The following is a 20,801-nucleotide window of genomic DNA, read 5'->3' on the forward strand; positions in this document are numbered from 1 at the left end:
CTTACCAGCCAGTTTAGTAGAGGGCTTCCCGAGATCTTTTTATCCAGTTGACACCCCCACCACTTGGTGGTGTGCCGCCGCCACCGCCACTTGGGGCGTGGGGCCCCTGTCAGTGACACCACCAGGGTTGATATGATGAAGCCCAGTGCAGTCAGAATGCTGGCGATGGTGATGCCTTGCTCCCGGAACAGGGGTCGAATCCTGTCAGCTGGCGTGGTGTCTTCATTTTAGAACTTCGATCGATGGTTTCCCGTACTCGACTGATCTGCGATCGGGAGGGCTTCCCGGTTTTGAGGCGGTTCAACCGAGTCCGTCTCTCGTCTTCAAGTTTTTATTCTCTCCTCGATACGACGTTTCATATCATCGTCTTCAGTTTCGGTGAGTTTTATTTTCGTGGCGATGCGCTCATCGACTTCGTTCAGTTTCCCCATGTTGTTAACTTGAGTTCTCCGCATTACATGTTTCAAGGCTTCGTCTAAACCTCGCAGTTCCCTCAGGGGAAATTCGAGCCCAGGCAAAGGGTTTGTCATGGTGCGTAGCCAATATTTTTCGATACTGTCCGATGTTTCTTTAGCATCCCCAGTATTGGCCCTGGCTACTTGCAGATCTTGGGCGACCCGGGGAAGCTTAGGCCGTGCGCCACCGTAATCTATGAAGCCTAGTTCCCCACGGAGCAGTTGACTCCCACCAGGGCGACTTGTGAGTGTTGACAAAGCATATGGTTTCCCGTCTTTTTTTATGATATCAGCCCACGGGTAAGCCTTCAATCGCAGCGTGCCCTTCTTATCGACCATAAACTTGGAATAGTCCCTCCCCAACGGCTTGATGTTGTCTTTATTTTCAACTGCGTCGTAATAATCATCGACGGCCGACTGTACAAGTTCAGTACTTAAGGGGGTAGTGAATGAGGTCTCCTGCTCATCGAATGCCTGGGCATTATCATCCCACATATCATCCATAGGGATATACTCGGCCATTATTTAGTATTAAAACTTATATATTTCATTTATATAACAATGTACGGTAGAAAACTAGATCCTTTCAGAAGATCGAGAGAGCCACTAGGTGTCAAAGCCGTGCGTCAGTCGGTGACCATCACCAACAACCCCAGCAAGATAGACCAGAATCAAACGCTGCTGGTTAGATTTCCAAACCTTGGCGCGAATGACCTCATTGTACCAGGCACTGTTCGACTGGCGTTCAACCTCACGTTGACCTCCGACAGCGACAAACGCGAGCTAGTGCGGGGCGTAGGTCGAGCTATCATCAAAGAAAACCACCATCAAGATCACGGTAGCGAGGTGCTGAGTATCGGCGACAGCGGCGTGTTTCACTGCTACAGGGACCTCTGGAAAAGCGAGGAGAACAGCGTCAATGGCGTGTACCAGGGCATCAACAAATCGACCAGGTCGCGCGTGGGTATGCCTTCACGGCAGACCAGTTATCTAAGATCACGGACGGTGAAAAGGCCATCGCTCAAGCGTGCGGGAACAGGTTCTGCGTGCGCTCGACTTCGAGTTGCTCACGGAACACAGCGCCCGTTTACCAGGCGCGCTGGGTGATAGGCTTGAATACGAGCTCACGTTTAACGACTACAGCAAAGTAGTGCGTCGCGCCGAACGGCGATGAGGCTAGTTATACCATAGACAACATCTCTCTGGAGTTCGACATGGTCACTAACCCGGAGCTGGCCAGGCAGGTTCGAAACCAGTACTCGGGGAATGTGGCCATCCAATACGATCGCATACTGAGGCATAGATCCATCGTGCGGGATAAGGCGACACTGTGTGGAATATCAACCTGAAGCGTGCGGTAGCGATCGATGAAAGGCATCCTGATCGTCCCGTGGAGGATTACGAGCCGTTCGGAGGGACAGCGAAGTTTTCAACCCGAGATTGAAAAGGTGGAAGTGACCATCGAGGGCGTGCCCAACCAGCTGTTCAGTCATGGTATGAGGGCGTACCAGCAGTGGGATGAGATAAAAAGCTGCCGAGCAAACATCCATACATAGCCAAAGACCTGGACCTATCATCCGTGCAAATCGGTGAATACTTAACCAACAAGTACGCGCTGTGGTTGGACATGCGATCCACGGATGGCGATAAACTACGCGGTAGCGGACGCCCGTATAGACAACGGTAGTGAGGGATTACTATCCAGATTACCAAGAAGGCTCAACCCGCTGGCAAGTTGAAATTATATCTGTGCGTAATTATGGACGCGCAACTTAATATAGACAATGGGAGATTCGTGCAAGCCATCTACTGATTTGCCTGCGGTATTGGTTTACCACGCGACCCACACTGCGCCATAGTGTGCGGGCAGACTGGCTGTGGGAAGACCGTTTTCGTGTTGGATATGTTGGAGGGTACTACAGGGATGTGTTCGACCACATCGTTATCATGTGCCCTACTCTGAGCATGAATAAAACGTACACGGAAAGACCTTGGGTGATGACGGACCCGGACGTACACAGAGTCGATCGGGGCCACGTCTACAGGACTGGTTGAAAGCTTACCATATGAAATTTAAAGGGGAGTCGACGCTGTTCATACTGGACGACTGCGCTAATCGCGAGATAACAAAAAGAGAGACATGCTATCGTACCTGGCCTTCTCCGGCCGCCACGCAAATCACAGCGTCTGGGTGCTAACGCAGAAGTTCAACTTCGGTGTTGAAAGACCTCAGGGGAGCAGACGCGATGGGTGGCCTTATTTCACTGCAAGGACAGGGATTCGTTCGAGGAGTGTTTGAGAGAACGATGTGATGAGCAAATTAGAAGCGGGAGCGGGTGAAGAAACAGCTCGCTGAAACTAAACACGCTAAGCTCGTGCTCAAGACCGACCAACCCGTGGCTTATAGGGTGTTTTAGCTAAGCAATGCTAAGTAAAGCTAAGCAAATGCTAAGCAAAGCTAAGCAAATGCTAAGCATTTAGTTATAGCTATGGTATTTGAAGTGTTCGTCGTGTGCAGCAACCTTCATTTCTCTGTGTTTTGCCTGCATAGGGTATTATATTGTTAAAACTAAAACTTACTTATCACATTATAAGATGGAGTGTGAGGAATTGCTCGAACAATTGTTGGTACCCCAATCACCACAGGTGGACGATGATAAGCGAGAGAAACTGGTGGCGTTGGCTGTTGGTGGCAAAAGCCAAACATTACTTTGGGGAATTACACTCGGATAAAATTCACAAAATGTCAGCCGAAGAAATAGATAAACTGTACGCTAAATACGAGGCTAGACTAGGTTCAGAAATGACAAAGACAATAGGATCGGCTATGACTCAGATATACACTGGTATTGCGTCGTACTTCCTTCCCATCCCGGACGTCGACTTTACTTGTGGGAAGACCTCGAGAAAAGACCCTTTTATCGAACAGGCCTTGAGCTCTATTAGCTGCGATCTGTACCACAAATACGGTATGTTGTTAGCCCCGGTGACGGCGGCGATTATCACGGCAAAGCATTGTCAATTTGAGAGGAAAAATAATAATAATAGTATAGATGGATGCTGCACAGACCCAGACCCCTTCAGAGGAGACGGTGAACCCTCGAGCAGACCCCACCCAACAACTGGAAACCCCACGTTAGGGAAACTGGAGGTGAACCCTCCCACAGTCACCAGGCAGAAGAATCCTAAGAGAGTAGCTGCCGGTAAAAAACGGTGGTGTAACCAACATAAAATTATTAAGGTGACCCACCCGTCTCGATTATTGTTGGTTGTATGCGCAACTGCTGCCGTGACTATCTCGTGGTTATATACACGGCACAGGAATCCCAGGGAGCTCCCGGAATTAAAGGTCAACCCGCATATCATGCAATAAAATATATATTTTTATATCATATACATAATGTCTGAGGGGAAAACGTTCGTCAACGACGCATACCACGCCACAGTGGTCGCCAGTCTAGCCGTAGGATACGCTCGGTTGACCAAAATGGTGCTTAAACAACCGACTATCAAGCTAGATTTCAACCTGCAGGATATGGGTATGCTAATAATGAACCTTGGTATGGCGATGGCTACAAAAGACATCCTAGTAAAACAAGGGATAATACCTGAAGATATTATGAAATAAATATAGGATGGCCACGATAGCTATGATGGTCGGTGGTGCGTTAGTGAATGCCCTGGCATTTTCCGGGAGTAATTTCCTCTTTTCGAAACTACGAGAGTCACACGCGGCTGAAATACAGGCAGAGAAAGCGGCACGACCTCGCTATTGAAAAATTACAGGCAGCACAATCCGAGTGCGGCTAAAAAACGCCTCCAGAGGATCGATTACATTAACGAACAACTCAGGCGTGAAAACCATGCCGTTCAAACATTCCACGATGTCGTGACGCAGCGAGAGAATACTTCTTATTAACTGGTAAGCGATTGGAGCCACTCAATAAGCCCACACTCTCTCAGTACTACACACCATCCAAGGGACAAATGGACCGTGAACTGACCTTCATAGCGCTGGGTATAGCGGCGACTGCGTTGGTTCTTGAAACAATTAGACTAAGTACTCATATAAGTATGCTAAACATGAGACCTGCTCCATACCGATGCGAATACATACTTATGGGGAAGACAGAACCCTGTGGTAAGAAATGTAGGACAGAGGGGTACTGTTGGTTCCACATGGGAAGCCCTAACTACGCGTGTTCTGTGTGTGGCATAGGTGTGAAAGGACACTACTGCTTATGTAAAGCTCACGGAGCGAGCGTAGTCAGACATCACCTCATCTACGAGAACAAAAAGGCCTACATAAAAGAACGTAGGCGGCTTCTCAAGATAGAGCCCAATTAGAGATTATACACACCTACGTATAGCTATGTTTGTGGAAATTGAGCCCAGGGAAGGTTGCCTGAGAAGCTGGCAGATGGATGTGGGGGAAAGTATAGATATCAGTGTCCTCAAACCCATGATTGTTAGTGAACTATATAAGGGGTGCTCGTTTACAATCATGGTAAAAGTAGGGTTTGATGTGCCATGGGCTGGGCACACTTGGAATTACTTTGATGGGGGGCGAGTAGATGTGCATGGGGATATAGATATACTTGTTGACGACTCGTTGCAAGTAATACAAAACACCCTACTATGCTGCGCATGTTCCGGGTGGGTCGAGGGAATAATCGATAAAGTGTATCTAGATTTTTTACCTTCGGCGGCCCAATTAGACATTGATCTTCATAGGTGTGTATGCGCAACTATGACTACTGTTAATTGAACTTAAAGCGGGTCGCCAGGCAGAGGGGTGTAATTGGGTATTCTCGAATGCCCAAACCAGCATTGTTGAAATTACTAGGTTTAGAAGCCCCTCTCACGGTAAAACAATTAAAAGCTCAAGCAAAACAGCTTGGGCTCAAGGGTTATTCAAACCTGGGGAGAGCGGGTTAAGCGCATTGTTATCACATGCCCCGTACCTACTGTAAAACAATTGAAAGCTGAAGTTCGTGATTTGGGGTTAGGTGGGTATTCCCGTATGAATAAACCACAGCTTGTAGAACTGTTACGGCAGAATAGAGCTATCGACCTACAGTTAGATGCGCACTGAAGCGGCGCTGTAGGTAACTATTTGAGAGGTTGGCGCATGCATGTTAATAGGAACATAGACATTACAGATATTAAGCCACTGATAGCTGATAAAATAAATCAGGAACTAGACAGTCTGGGAAGTATCAAGTTTCAGATCACATTTAAAATGTCGCTCGATAAGCAGGTAGGGAATGGGGCCACTGAATACGTTCAGCCTTACTTCAGAGGTAGGCAAGAGGTTGTCACGCATACAGAGACCATTAACGCATCGATCGATACCAGTTTTCAGCAGATACGAGAATACCTAGAGCGCTACACACACTTGGGGTCGGGTGGGCTGTAGATAAAATCGATAATGTCTATCTAGACATAGCTAACTACGTGCCGTTCAGAGGCGGGTCATACCTAGACTTGCCTCCCTACTATAGGAAAAACATGCCATGGTCAACGTCAAGAATAGAGGAGACGATTGCCTGAGGGTAGCTATCAGGTCAGCCTTGTTTCCAGCTGACACTCATTCAGACAGGCTTTCTAGCTATCCCCAAGATGATGGGCTCAACTGGGATGGTATAGATGAACCCACCCCCATATCCCAGATAACTAAAATAGAAAAACAGAATAATCTAGCTATAAATGTCTTTGGGCACGAAGGTAACACAACAATAGTGCACAGAGTCAGCCCGTTGGGGAGCCCCAAGGGGGAAACCCCCCTCGTGTTATCAATATATTCATGATCCAGCGAGGTGACAAGTACCACTACACATGGATAAAACACTTTAGCAGGCTGTTGTATGACCAATCGGCACACAGAGAAAAGACCCACTTCTGCGAACGGTGCCTACATGGCTTCACACGAGCTGATTTATTAGAATCCCACCGGGAGGATTGCCAAGGTGTGGGGCAGACGGCTATACGGGTCGACATGCCTAAGGAAGGTGACAATATCCTAAAATTCGGTAACCACAAGAACCAAATGCCTGTGCCTTATATCATATACGCCGACTTTGAAGCCTTGGTCAAACCAGTTGATATTGGGGGTATCCCCACAGGCGGGGTTGTTGGGGGTACCCCAACCACACTCAAAACACAAGAGCATGAAGCCTGTGGGTTTGGATACATTGTCGTCCGTTGTGACGGGGAAACGAAAGATCCGGTAGTGTACAGGGGTCCCGGCGCTGTTGAAAGATTTCTTAAGTGTTTGCAGGAGGAAGAAAAAATTATTAGGAACGCACTGTATAGAGTCGCTCCCATGCGTATGACCCAAGACGACAGGCTAGCTCACACCTGCAGCACTAACTGTCACGTGTGTGACTCACCACTTAACGGTGATTCGGTGAGAGATCACTGCCACATAACCGGTAAGTATAGAGGCGCCGCTCTGGCGTGTAACCTCAAGCTTAGAATCATCCCCAAGATAATAAACATCCCGTGGTCTTTCACAACTTGAGAGGGTACGACTCACACTTGATCATGCAGGCCATCGCGAAAATCGATGGTAATATAACGTGCATCCCCAACAACATGGAGAGATACATCTCCTTCAGCTTAAAGCGGCCTTAGGTTCATAGACTCGTTTCAATTTCTCCAGTCGTCACTAGACAGTCTGGTCAAGGCCAACGATACCTTCCTATTACCGATCTATACACAGACCCGAGACTAGACCCTGCTTATGAGGAAGGGTGTGTATCCCTATGAGTACATGGATAGTTGGGCCAAGTTCGCGAGACCAGACTACCCCCATCAAAAAGAATTTTACAGCAATCTGACAGACTCGGCAATATCCCAAGACGATTACTCGCACGCTATTAGCGTATGGAATAAACTGGGTTGTAAGAACCTGGGTGACTATCACGATCTGTACTTGAGGACAGATGTACTGCTGTTAGCCGGCGTGTTTGAGACGTTTAGGCAGACATGTTTCAAGCAGTATAAACTCGACCCCGCATGGTATTACACCAGCCCAGGTCTGTCGTGGGATGCCTTGCTTAAAAGACCGGAGTTAAGTTGGAATTGCTTACAGATTATGACATGCACCTATTCATTGAGAAAGGCTTGCGAGGCGGGATCTGCATGGCAACCAAGCGATACGCGAAAGCAAATAATCAATACGTGAAGGGCTACGACCCTAGCAAGCCAACCAATCACATTCTCTACCTCGGCGCCAACAACCTGTGCGGCTGGGCCATGAGCCAGTATCTACCCACAGGGGGATTCGAATGGGCGTCACATGTTGATGTTATGAGCATCGCGCCGGATTCGAACAAAGGTTATATCCTCGAGGTTGACTTGGAATACCCCAAGGCATTACACACATCACACAACAGCTACCCCCTGGCCCCGAACGTATGAGGGTTAACCCGAACTGGATGTCTGAGTACCAACATAACTTGTTAGGTGGGCGGGTGGCGGACGTTGAAAAACTCGTGCCTAAGCAATGAATAAGACCAAGTACATCGTTCACTATCGCAACCTACAGCTGTACCTGTCGTTGGGTATGAGGCTGACCAAAATACACAGGGTGCTCGTGTTCAACCAGAGCCCCTGGATGGAGCCCTACATCAGAATGAACACAGAGACCGAAAGCTGGCCACCAGTGACTTTGAGAAAAATCTCTACAAGCTCATGAACAACTCGGTGTTTGGTAAGACTATGGAGAACCTGAGGAAGCGCGTGACCGTGAAGCTGGTTCGGTCGAGAATGAGGAAGACAAGCTCAGGAGACTGATAGCCAGTCCGGCATTCAACCGTAGCAAGATATTCACCGATGACCTAGTTGCCCTACACATGAAGAAAAGCCACATAAAATTCAACCGGCCTGTTTACGTGGGGATGAGCATCCTCGACTTATCCAAACACCTGATGTACGACTTTTACTACAACGAGCTTAAGAAACAGTACGACGACAGGTGCGAAGTGCTGTACACTGACACGGATTCCCTGCTGATGGAGATTCGAACCGAGGACGTGTACGAGGACATGAAAAAACACCTCGATTTGTACGACACCAGCGACTACCCCAAGGACCATGCCATACACAGCACGGTAAATAAAAAGGTCCTAGGTAAGATGAAGGACGAGTGTGCTGGCACGCCCATAGCCGAGTACATAGGGTTGAGACCTAAGATGTACTCCATCCTGAAGGCCGACAATAGTGAGATCCGGAAGGCTAAGGGTGTTAAGAAGTACGTGGTGAAACAACACATCAAACACGCCAGATTCAAGGAAGCCCTGTTCAAGACCCGTACCTTTAGACATAAAATGAACACACTTAGAAGTGATGGCCATAAGATATACGGACTGACAATAAACAAGACGTCCCTGTCGCCTATGGATACTAAACGTTGGATAGCTATTGATGGGATAAACACGTGCGCGTCTGGGCATGAGAAGAAAATTGAACCAAGAACATAGGGTAAATAAATAGGAATGGGCGACATGTCGGAACCAGAGAAAGTTTGAGGCTATTTACTATAGCCCGCGTGGGTACTGGAAAGGAGCTAGCGCTGTAGATAAGCTGGCTAAAATGGCGCGCGAGTACCCCGGAGGAGGCCAAAGCGTGGCTTGAAAAACAAGCCCTGTGGCAGATCTATTTGCCGCCACCACGCTCGTGCCTAGAAGGAAGTTCGGTATTAACATACCTAATAGCGTTCACCAGGCAGACCTACTGTTCCTACCCCACGACAAGAGGTACAAGTATGCCTTAACCGTAGTGGACGTAGCCAGTCGCTACAAGGAAGCCGAGCCCTTGACCACGAAAGATTCGGTCCAGGTAGCCAGAGGATTCGAACGCATATACAAACGCAGTCCGCTGGCGTGGCCAACAGAGCTGCAAGTTGACCCAGGGCGGGAGTTCATGGGTGCCGTGTCACAACTGCTAGCCAAACACGATACAAAGGTCAGGCGTGGCACGGCCGGAGCCCATCGCAGCCAAGCCATAGTTGAGAGATTCAATAGGACTTTGGCTGAGCGCTTATTCGGACATCAGTATGCTAGGGAGTTGGCCGCCCGGGAAAAGCGATCGACTGAATGGGTCACGAGGTTACCTAAGGTGGTGTCGGCAATCAACCATGAAGTCACCCGTCTCACCGGCAAGAAACCGGCAGACGCTATAAAATTAAAATCAATAGTTGCAGAGTCGGCCGCTCCATTGCGTGGGAAGGAGAAGCAGATACCAGATAGGGCCCTAGTGAGGTATCTATACCAGCCTGGGGAACACGAGGGTGATAGCCGTAAGCGAGCCACCGATCCTATATGGTCAGTCAAAACTTACAACATAGATAAAGTGGACATGAAAGCAGACGAGCCGAACTTGTACTACTTGAGGGATGGGCCAGGCAGAGGATTTGTAAGAGAAGAATTATTGATCGTACCGTACGGCACAGTGTTACCTCCTGTCAACACGGCATAGCCATGTCTCCGGCGCGTACATGTGGAGTTCGTATCCCGCTGTCGCTTGAAATTTTTATAGGTTGGGAAAGCAGTAGGGGTAATGGTAGCAAGAGCTAAGGGTCCGACCAAAGCCTTATTTGGGGAATAAGGCTTTGCAGAGGCTTTTGTTGGACCTGGTCCAAACCCCCATTCCCTATACTACTGATTGTTTTGTTATGGAATGTCATCGTCAAAATGAACTGACCTTTTGTCGAAATGCAAACATGTTTTGGCAACACATAGCACTTGCAGCGTGCAAGAATAAACACAAATGAGAGATTAATGCCATGCAGGAGACCAGACAATGTATTGTAAAAAGAGTACAGGGTAAAAGCCCAAATAGAAGCCCCTACTTCCAGTGGGCGTGTTGAAACATAACGGATAAGGCATCTGACTACGGATCAGAAGATTCCAGGTTCGAATCCTGGCACGCTCGAAATATTCTTTTGGACATTTTGTTTTTGAAAAATAACTAAAACGATAATCATGTTTCGAGGAAGAATATGTCAATAGCAGTCCCATTTTTTCTGCATTCAAAAAATCTCAAGTGGATGGTTTCACTGAGAAAATTAGTTGAAATCAACATTTCATGTCAATAATTACACATTAAGAAGCTGAAGTTAGCACGGGTGGGGTTCGAACCCACGCGGACATACGTCCATTGGATCTTAAGTCCAACGCCTTAACCACTCGGCCACCGTGCTGATGTCTTTCAAAGTGAAAACGTGGAGCTGTGTGTCGGGTAATTGCTAATGTATAGACATACGCCCATGAGCCAAGAATATGTGTTATATGTAACTTACCCATTTGCAAAGCTATATCTCGAGGTACCATGTTGTCCTTAAACTCGTTTGTACCCTTCCCTGACTGGAATTTAGACCTCACAATTAGTGCTATCAACTGCTGCTTTTATATAAAAAAAAAAATCATGTATTTGCATGCACATTGTTATCATTGTTGTCGTGTTTGACAAGGGATAAGACGTCTGGCCACTGTTAGAGAAAGATGCCAACATGGAATCCTGGCACGCTAGAACCTATGTTTTATTGTTTTGTTATGGAATGTCATCGTCAAAATGAACTGACCTTTGTCAATGCAAACATGTTTTGGCAACACATAGCACTTGCAGCGTGCAAGAATAAACACAAATGAGAGATTAATGCCATGCAGGAGACCAGACAATGTATTGTAAAAGAGCACAGGGTAAAAGCTCAAATAGAAGCCCCTACTTCCAGTGGGCGTGTGGCGCAACGGATAACGCGTCTGACTACGGATCAGGAGATTCCAGGTTCGAATCTGGCACGCTCGAAATATTCTTTTGGACATTTTGTTTTTGAAAAATAACTAAAACGATAATCATGTTTCGAGGAAGAATATGTCAATAGCAGTCCCATTTTTTCTGCATTCAAAAAATCTCAAGTGGATGGTTTCACTGAGAAAATTAGTTGAAATCAACATTTCATGTCAATAATTACACATTAAAAACACTGAAGTTAGCACGGGTGGGGTTCGAACCCACGCTTGGCGGACATACGTCCATTGGATCTTAAGTCCAACGCCTTAACCACTCGGCCACCGTGCTGATGTCTTTCAAAGTGAAAACGTGGAGCTGTGTGTCGGGTAATTGCTAATGCATAGACATACGCCCATGAGCCAAGAATATGTGTTATATGTAATTTACCCATTTGCAAGCTATATCTCGAGGTACCATGTTGTCCTTAAACTCGTTTGTATCCTACCCTGACTGGAATTTAGACCTACAATTAGTGCTATCAACTGCTGCTTTTATAAAATAAAAATCATGTATTTGCATGCACATTGTTATCATTGTTGTCGTGTTTGACAAGGGATAAGACGTCTGGCCACTGTTAAGAAGATGCCAACATGGAATCCTGGCACGCTAGAACCTATGTTTTATTGTTTTGTTATGGAATGTCATCGTCAAAATGAACTGACCTTTGTCAATGCAAACATGTTTTGGCAACACATAGCACTTGCAGCGTGCAAGAATAAACACAAATGAGAGATTAATGCCATGCAGGAGACCAGACAATGTATTGTAAAAAAGAGCACAGGGTAAAGCCCAAATAGAAGCCCCTACATCCAGTGGGCGTGTGGCGCAACGGATAAAGGCGTCTGACTACGGATCAGAAGATTCCAGGTTCGAATCCTGGCACGCTCGAAATATTCTTTTGGACATTTTGTTTTTGAAAAATAACTAAAACGATAATCATGTTTCGAGGAAGAATATGTCAATAGCAGTCCCATTTTTTCTGCATTCAAAAAATCTCAAGTGGATGGTTTCACTGAGAAAATTAGTTGAAATCAACATTTCATGTCAATAATTACACATTAAAAATACTGAAGTTAGCACGGGTGGGGTTCGAACCCACGCGGACATACGTCCATTGGATCTTAAGTCCAACGCCTTAACCACTCGGCCACCGTGCTGATGTCTTTCAAAGTGAAAACGTGGAGCTGTGTGTCGGGTAATTGCTAATGCATAGACATACGCCCATGAGCCAAGAATATGTGTTATATGTAACTTACCCATTTGCAAGCTATATCTCGAGGTACCATGTTGTCCTTAAACTCGTTTGTATCCTACCCTGACTGGAATTTAGACCTACAATTAGTGCTATCAACTGCTGCTTTTATAAAAAAAATAAAATCATGTATTTGCATGCACATTGTTATCAGTGTTGTCGTGTTTGACAAGGGATAAGACGTCTGGCCACTGTTAAGAAGATGCCAACATGGAATCCTGGCACGCTAGAACCTATGTTTTATTGTTTTGTTATGGAATGTCATCGTCAAATGAACTGACCTTTGTCGAAATGCAAACATGTTTTGGCAACACATAGCACTTGCAGCGTGCAAGAATAAACACAAATGAGAGATTAATGCCATGCAGGAGACCAGACAATGTATTGTAAACAGAGCACAGGGTAAAAGCCCAAATAGAAGCCCCTACTTCCAGTGGGCGTGTGGCGCAACGGATAACGCGTCTGACTACGGATCAGAAGATTCCAGGTTCGAATCCTGGCACGCTCGAAATAGTCTTTTGGACATTTTGTTTTTGAAAAATAACTAAAACGATAATCATGTTTCGAGGAAGAATATGTCAATAGCAGTCCCATTTTTTCTGCATTCAAAAAATCTCAAGTGGATGGTTTCACTGAGAAAATTAGTTGAAATCAACATTTCATGTCAATAATTACACATTAAAAATACTGAAGTTAGCACGGGTGGGGTTCGAACCCACGCGGACATACGTCCATTGGATCTTAAGTCCAACGCCTTTTTTTTTTCTCTTTAATAAAATGTTTATTCATGTCATTGATATGTACAATAAAATATGTTAAGAGATATAATCACAGATGTACATTGAAATAATCGCTGATGCTCCTAGGCATCAAACGGATGTTTAAAGATTAAACTGTCACCATCAACATCTATACAATCTAGTGGGAGAACATAGCGTTCAAATAAATTTATATGATTGTTTGTCACGTTGGTATTTTGACCATAACAATTTGAAATGATAATGACGTAACTTTTAAACAGCTTATTTAGGTCTATTCGACCTTGTTGCAGAGTCATAATAGTTCTTCTCTTAAATGCTGAGATTCTATAAATGGAAAGCAAAGGTTGATGGATACTTCGCTTGTTTTACTTCTTCTTTGATTGAAATCCAAATAGGAAACCAACTTGTAAAGTTGCTGTAAAGTGTAACCAACGTTTTTTTAAAAGTTCAGTGAACAATTCTTTGAAAATACCAACAGTGTCATTTAATTCATCACAAAATACAAACATATGGAAAATGTCTTCAACTTCATTCTTGCCTACCAATACATTCCGTGCAGGAACTTTGTCATACTTGTATAACTTGTCATTAAGTATATATTATGTTATGACATATCTTAAAATCAAGGTTAATTTGTTTCTGCCAGATTTATCACTTTGAAATACCCACTTCCATAAGTTTTATCCCCAATCCACAATAATTGCAAACTTATCCCAGTATGTTATAGACGTTGGGCTAACAAAAAGTCTCTTTAAAACAAATCATAAGTAAACCTTACAGAAGCTCTTTGGTCAAAATTGCCTATTATCTGCAGAACAATATACTTCCATGATGAATATTTTTATTAATCTCTCGTGCTTTGGTATTTATGCTGTTACACCTCCTCAGGCAGAGATGATATGAAGTAACATTATATGCATTTTTCAGCGACTGAGCATGGTATATCAATCTGTCTTTCCTCGGAGAAGTAGTTCCACAACAGCGGAACGAGATAAAAACCAGGGATGAATTCATAACAAATGTCTTTAACTTCAATTAACCCAGCTTGAATAAACGACTGAAAAGAGAAGTGTTTTCCTTGAAAAACGCACGTTTGGATTTTGAAATAAAGGTTGGTTCATGATCTCCTCGTGCTCAGTCTAGCTGAAAATGTCTGTTGCTGCACGTGATTTCGTCCCAGGCTAACAACACCTCAGCATAGAAAGGGTGTATCTGGGTCAGCAATACCTTATTGTAAACAATGCTAAAAAATGTTGCTTTGAGACCCATGTTCAGGTATTTTGAAAAGGAACAACCAACATGTATTCTTCCATAATGCTTGAAACTGTGGATTGAATAATTTTTGGATGATTTTAGCCCTGAAGGCAAAATATTTTGAATTTGAAGCTAGGAATGGCTAATCCGCCTTGATAAAAGTGACCAATACATGTTAGGATTGTTTTACAAGTGGAACTTTACTATTCCACACACAAAGCTTGAAATACACAATTCAATTTCTTTGATTGCCCACTCGGGAACTGGTTGTACATATACGGTATACCACCATTTGGATAGAATAAAAGTATTTACAACAATGGATTTCCCTTGTAATGATAAATTTCTTTGTGACCACAAACCAAACAATGATTTCATTTTGGCAATTTTACTTTCCAATTAATGTTGTCACACATTTTTATCTGGGCCAATGAAAATGCCAAGTATTCTAACACAATCTGTTTTAACTTCAACCGGAATGCTGAAGGAAACATGATTCAAGCGATTAGTTCCTACACACAAGACTTCCGATTTGGAAAGATTAACTTTGGCCCCTGTAGCTGAGCAAAATTCATTCACTGTATGAAAAGTACTGTGAACAGATTGTGCGTCAGACACTGTAACAGTGGTGTCATCTGCATGTTGGTATATGAGTGATGTGCAGTTGTCGGAAATTTGTATGCCATGAATATGTGCATTATTCTTAATAAACGAATTGAGGGGTTCACTGATGATGGCATACAACAAACTGCCCTGTCTAACAGACTGACTTAATGAGAAATATGGTGTAAGATGACCATTAATTTTAACACTACTTTTCAAGTCAGTGTATAGAATCTTTATCCATGACACAAAGTTATTACCAAAGTTAAACTTTTCTAGTGTTTTAAACAGAAAGGAATGTGAAACTCTATCAAATGCTTTCTCCTGGTCAATAGTGATAATATAAGCATTATCTTCATTTTCATCTGCTAAATCAATAACATCTCTGATGGAGTGGATATTATCAGATATATCTCTTCCCGGAATGGAACAAGTTTGTTCGGGTGAGAATAAAACTAGACACAACACTTTTTAATCTTAAGGACAGTGTGCGTGAAATAAAGCTTTGAATCAACATTCAAAAGTGAAATGAGCCTATAATTACGAATATCTCTTTTGTTCCCTTCTTCAAAAGAAAACACTGATAACCCTTTTTTCATTGTTCTCGACATCTGCTTTCTTCAAATATACAATTTATAATGTTGACAAAACTGGTTTCAGTACATCCCAAAATGTAAGGTAGAACTAAACAGTAAGCCCATCATTACCTGGTGATTTATGACGCTTCATTCCTTTTAACGCTACAGTAATTTCTTCAACAGTGATTCCTTCATCCAGTCTTTTTTTATCTTCATCTGATATGCAATCAGTTGCTAAACCAAGAATTTCATTCTGTTTATCAGCATCAGTTTCTACTGCTGAATACAGATGGAAGTAAAACTTGTAGACATGATCTAATATGTCCTCCGTGGACTGAACGAGTCCCTGAATCTGTCTCAAGTTCTTTGATACAGTTTGCTTCTTGCTTACTTCTTTCTAGGTTTAGAAAAAAGTATTTTTATCCGATTCTAGAGACCACTGAACTTTGGATCTCAGAATAGCTGCTTGACATTTTGTATGTTCAAAAAATCTCTAAATCTTTTTCAAGATTTTGAATATGGGAGATATCCCGACTTGGAAACTTTGACAATTTGTCATATTCAATGCGCAACATGTTTTGGAGTTTAAAATATTCAGCTTTCTCCTTTTAGACTTTTACAGGAATAATAGATAGCGCATCTCTTAAACTTATACTTTAGCGCAATCCCACCAAACCAATGGTTTAGACTGTAAAGTTTGGCAAAAATTATTATCTTTGGACAATGTTTCGAACTGCATTTATAAATTCAGCATCTTCGAGCAATTTATTGTTGAATATCCATAGACCTGGCCCCCTTTCAATTCTGCTGAAGTTGACATGAAGACAAATAATGTTATGGTCACTAATAGATGAATATTTTATGTAGCAATTTATGGCAAAAGAAATGAGTGATCTTGATATTAGAATCAAATCTATCCGTGATTGTTTCATGATACCATCAACAATTTGCTGTCTTGTATATTACCGTTTGTTAGGATTTCTGTACCTCCATATATCACACATATTGTTGTTGCCCAACAACATTTGCAATCGATTACTACTTTTGATATTAAATGTTTTCATATTGGTACCTCTGTCATAATAAACATCAAGAATTTCATTAAAATCTCCACCAATTATTACATTATCATCACAAATATAGTTATCAATTTCATCCAAGAATGCTATTCTCTCTTGAGGTTGATTTGGTGCATAAATATTAATGCAAGTATATTCGATATCGTCAACATTGAACACAACTTTCAAGATTCTACCATCGGTATCAGAATATATTTTTCGAACATCATATGGAAATTTAGAATGAAATAAAATGGCAACCCCTTTTCTTTTCTCTGTTGTGCAATTACCATAAAATATTTTCCCATGCCACAAATGTTTATACTTTTCAATAAATTCGTCATCCCAGAATGTCTCTTGTAAAAAACAGATATCAATATGAGAAGTGTGGAGGGTTGAGAAAACACTTTCCATTTTTCCAACATTCCTAAGGCCATTGACATTCCATGACGAAATTATCATGATTAAGATAAGATTAATGAATAATGATGTATGTTCCATTTTGACAACCTGAATCAGTCAAGCCCAAGGCGCCCTTTTCTCCTGTTTTTTGTTTGGAATTCCCTCGTGGTCCTTTTCTTCCCTTTTACCAGTGACTTTTTTGAAAAACAGCACTTATTGGCGATGCAGTTTTATAGTCTTTGAAGGTGACAGTTCTTCATTCATCTTATTGTCATTGCCCTGTGGGCCACAAATCATCATCATTATTGTCTCTCTCACTTAGAGCTGTGATGTGATTGCCGAACTTTGCGGGTGTGTGCACTGACAATCGACTGTCACTATCTGTGCTGTCCTCGTCACTAAGCTCGGGATCATCCAATGCAGGATCTGACGGTTCAATATCACAATCACATCTGTCAGGGGAGCAGTCGACAAATCGTGCACCTTTCTGGTATCTCTTGTTTCCGATGCTTGATCTTCGGGATATTATAATGAGATTTATTCTGTCTTGGGCACTCTTTGGCTATGTGCCCAAGCATTTACATTATAACACTTGACCTCGGGACAGTTTCTGATGACGTGATCAGGAGAGTCGCATTTATAGCACCTCTAATCTGATTATTATGCAATACCCTGAAGTATTTTGCTCCATCTACAGTTTCAAAACTCATTGAATATGGGAGTGATTTTAAATCCGTTGAAATCTGACTTTTCACAAACCTTTTGTCCCATCTACAATATCAGTACCCTTGTTGCTTCTTCTCCTGATTGGTGACAAAAGTTCAATGTTTTCTGTTCAAGTTTTTCTCTGATATTATCATCTGTTATATACACAGGCAAATGCATAAACGAGACCATTACAGTTGGGTTGTAGAGAAACTGCACTGGATAAGTGACACCATCAATTTCAGCCCTTCATCTTACAAATGAGTTTTGCATCGAATAGTGTCTTCAACGATAATTCAAAACAACTCCCCACCTCTCAAACGACTCCGGTTACATGTCCCACCATATCCAGTGCTCCTCTGATAACATCCTCAGCTCGAATCTTAGATGTATCTCCAACATCGACGATGATAGTTGTATCCTTTGAATAAACATCTTCCACTTCAGTTTCAGTCCAACATCAACTTTCCCACTGTGACTGGTACTCGGGACTTCTGTCGCCATTTTATCTCGTGCAGTGCTCAGAATGCACACACGCAGTCTCAAAACACCTCAAAACACACGAAACTTGAAAATCAGTTTCATGTATTGTGCAAGAACACTATCTACAACTTGTGTGCAGAATATAGCCACAGATTTCATAATCTGCACCTGTAAATTAACTTCTGTCATCAGAGCTAAGGGCAAACACGTCCACCCTCAATCAAATCAAGGGAGACAACTAAACCCCTTAACCAGTCGGCCACCGTGCTGATGTCTTTCAAAGTGAAAACGTGGAGCTGTGTGTCGGGTAATTGCTAATGCATAGACATACGCCCATGAGCCAAGAATATGTGTTATATGTAACTTACCCATTTGCAAGCTATTTCTCGAGGTACCATGCATGTTGTCCTAAAACTCGTTTGTACCCTACCCTGACTGGAATTTAGACCTACAATTAGTGCTATCAACTGCTGCTTTTATGAAAAAAAAAATCATGTATTTGCAAGCGCATTGTAATCATTGTTGTCGTGTTTGACAAGGGATAAGACGTCTGGCCACTGTTAAGAAGATGCCAACATGTAATCCTGGCACGCTAGAACCTATGTTTTGTTGTTTTGTTATGGAATGTCATCGTCAAAATGAACTGACCTTTGTCAATGCAAACATGTTTGGCAACACATAGCACTTGCAGCGTGCAAGAATAAACACAAATGAGAGATTAATGCCATGCAGGAGACCAGACAATGTATTGTAAAAAGAGCACAGGGTAAAAGCCCAAATAGAAGCCACTACTTCCAGTGGGCGTGTGGCGCAACGGATAACGCGTCTGACTACGGATCAGAAGATTCCAGGTTCGAATCCTGGCACGCTCGAAATAGTCTTTGCACATTTTGTTTTTGAAAATAACTAAAACGATAATCATGTTTCGAGGAAGAATATGTCAATAGCAGTCCCATTTTTCTGCATTCAAAAATCTCAAGTGGATGGTTTCACTGAGAAAAATTAGTTGAAATCAACATTTCATGTCAATAATTACACATTAAAAATACTGAAGTTAGCACGGGTGGGGTTCGAACCCACGCGGACATACGTCCATTGGATCTTAAGTCCAACGCCTTAACCACTCGGCCACCGTGCTGATGTCTTTCAAAGTGAAAACGTGGAGCTGTGTGTCGGGTAATTGCTAATGCATAGACATACGCCCATGAGCCAAGAATATGTGTTATATGTAACTTACCCATTTGCAAGCTATTTCTCGAGGTACCATGCATGTTGTCCTTAAACTCGTTTGTACCCTACCCTGACTGGAATTTAGACCTACAATTAGTGCTATCAACTGCTGCTTTTATGAAAAAAACAATCATGTATTTGCAAGCGCATTGTTGTCATTGTTGTCGTGTTTGACAAGGGATAAGACGTCTGGCCACTGTTAAGAAGATGCCAACATGGAATCCTGGCACGCTAGAACCTATGTTTTGTTGTTTTGTTATGGAATGTCATCGTCAAAATGAACTGACCTTTGTCAATGCAAACATGTTTTGGCAACACATAGCACTTGCAGCGTGCAAGAATAAACACAAATGAGAGATTAATGCCATGCAGGAGACCAGACAATGTATTGTAAAAAGAGCACAGGGTAAAAGCCCAAATAGAAGCCCCTACTTCTAGTGGGCGTGTGGCGCAACGGATAACGCGTCTGACTACGGATCAGAAGATTCCAGGTTCAAATCCTGGCACGCTCGAAATATTCTTTTTGCACATTTTGTTTTTGAAAAATAACTAAAACGATAATCATGTTTCGAGGAAGAATATGTCAATAGCAGTCCCATTTTTTCTGCATTCAAAAAATCTCAAGTGGATGGTTTCACTGAGAAAATTAGTTGAAATCAACATTTCATGTCAATAATTACACATTAAAAATACTGAAGTTAGCACGGGTGGGGTTCGAACCCACGCGGACATACGTCCATTGGATCTTAAGTCCAACGCCTTAACCACTCGGCCACCGTGCTGATGTCTTTCAAAGTGATAACGTGGAGCTGTGTGTCGGATAATTGCTAATGCATAGACATACGCCCATGAGCCAAGAATATGTGTTATTAGGCTTCCTAATGACGTCACGGGAATCCCCGGGTCGCCACGAGCGGGCTTTACAAACTGCAAATATATCTTGAAATAAAAGCTGCAATCCTCCTAAAATGTGCATAAATTCGACACATAAAGACTCCGTGAAGTCGGTTAAACTAATACTTAACAGATACATAACGAAATCCGCACACCCAAGTGTCCTCATGCATGTCAGTAACATCCAAATGCCCAGCTCCCGCAACATGTCTTTATCTGACTTGGATGGAATGCCTGCCGTTTGTGTTGAACGATTTTTCACGCCGGCTCTACTAATGATTGCAGGCGGACTTATTCTTACCATGTAAAAGTAATCTTTTTGGATGATG

At 43.1% G+C, this 20,801-nt stretch overlaps 9 non-coding genes across 9 annotated transcripts; 4 read left to right on the top strand and 5 right to left on the bottom strand.

Moving 5' to 3' along the window:
* Nucleotides 1-10,579: 10,579 nt before the first annotated feature.
* On the bottom strand, nucleotides 10,580-10,662 carry Trnal-uaa. The gene has a single exon. It is a non-coding gene; the product is annotated as a tRNA-Leu (tRNA).
* Nucleotides 10,663-11,452: 790 nt separating this feature from the next.
* Trnal-uaa lies at nucleotides 11,453-11,540 on the bottom strand. The gene has a single exon. It is a non-coding gene; the product is annotated as a tRNA-Leu (tRNA).
* A 526-nt stretch (nucleotides 11,541-12,066) lies between these two features.
* Nucleotides 12,067-12,140, top strand: Trnar-acg. The gene has a single exon. It is a non-coding gene; the product is annotated as a tRNA-Arg (tRNA).
* A 186-nt stretch (nucleotides 12,141-12,326) lies between these two features.
* On the bottom strand, nucleotides 12,327-12,409 carry Trnal-uaa. The gene has a single exon. It is a non-coding gene; the product is annotated as a tRNA-Leu (tRNA).
* Nucleotides 12,410-12,939: 530 nt separating this feature from the next.
* On the top strand, nucleotides 12,940-13,012 carry Trnar-acg. Its single transcript has one exon. It is a non-coding gene; the product is annotated as a tRNA-Arg (tRNA).
* A 6,135-nt stretch (nucleotides 13,013-19,147) lies between these two features.
* Nucleotides 19,148-19,220, top strand: Trnar-acg. The gene has a single exon. It is a non-coding gene; the product is annotated as a tRNA-Arg (tRNA).
* A 183-nt stretch (nucleotides 19,221-19,403) lies between these two features.
* On the bottom strand, nucleotides 19,404-19,486 carry Trnal-uaa. The gene has a single exon. It is a non-coding gene; the product is annotated as a tRNA-Leu (tRNA).
* A 531-nt stretch (nucleotides 19,487-20,017) lies between these two features.
* On the top strand, nucleotides 20,018-20,090 carry Trnar-acg. Its single transcript has one exon. It is a non-coding gene; the product is annotated as a tRNA-Arg (tRNA).
* Nucleotides 20,091-20,277: 187 nt separating this feature from the next.
* On the bottom strand, nucleotides 20,278-20,360 carry Trnal-uaa. Its single transcript has one exon. It is a non-coding gene; the product is annotated as a tRNA-Leu (tRNA).
* Nucleotides 20,361-20,801: the final 441 nt, after the last annotated feature.

This window comes from Haliotis rubra, unplaced genomic scaffold, assembly GCF_003918875.1.
Source record: "Haliotis rubra isolate DU_JTF1 unplaced genomic scaffold, ASM391887v1 Scf249, whole genome shotgun sequence".
Taxonomy (NCBI): Eukaryota; Metazoa; Mollusca; class Gastropoda; order Lepetellida; family Haliotidae; genus Haliotis; species Haliotis rubra.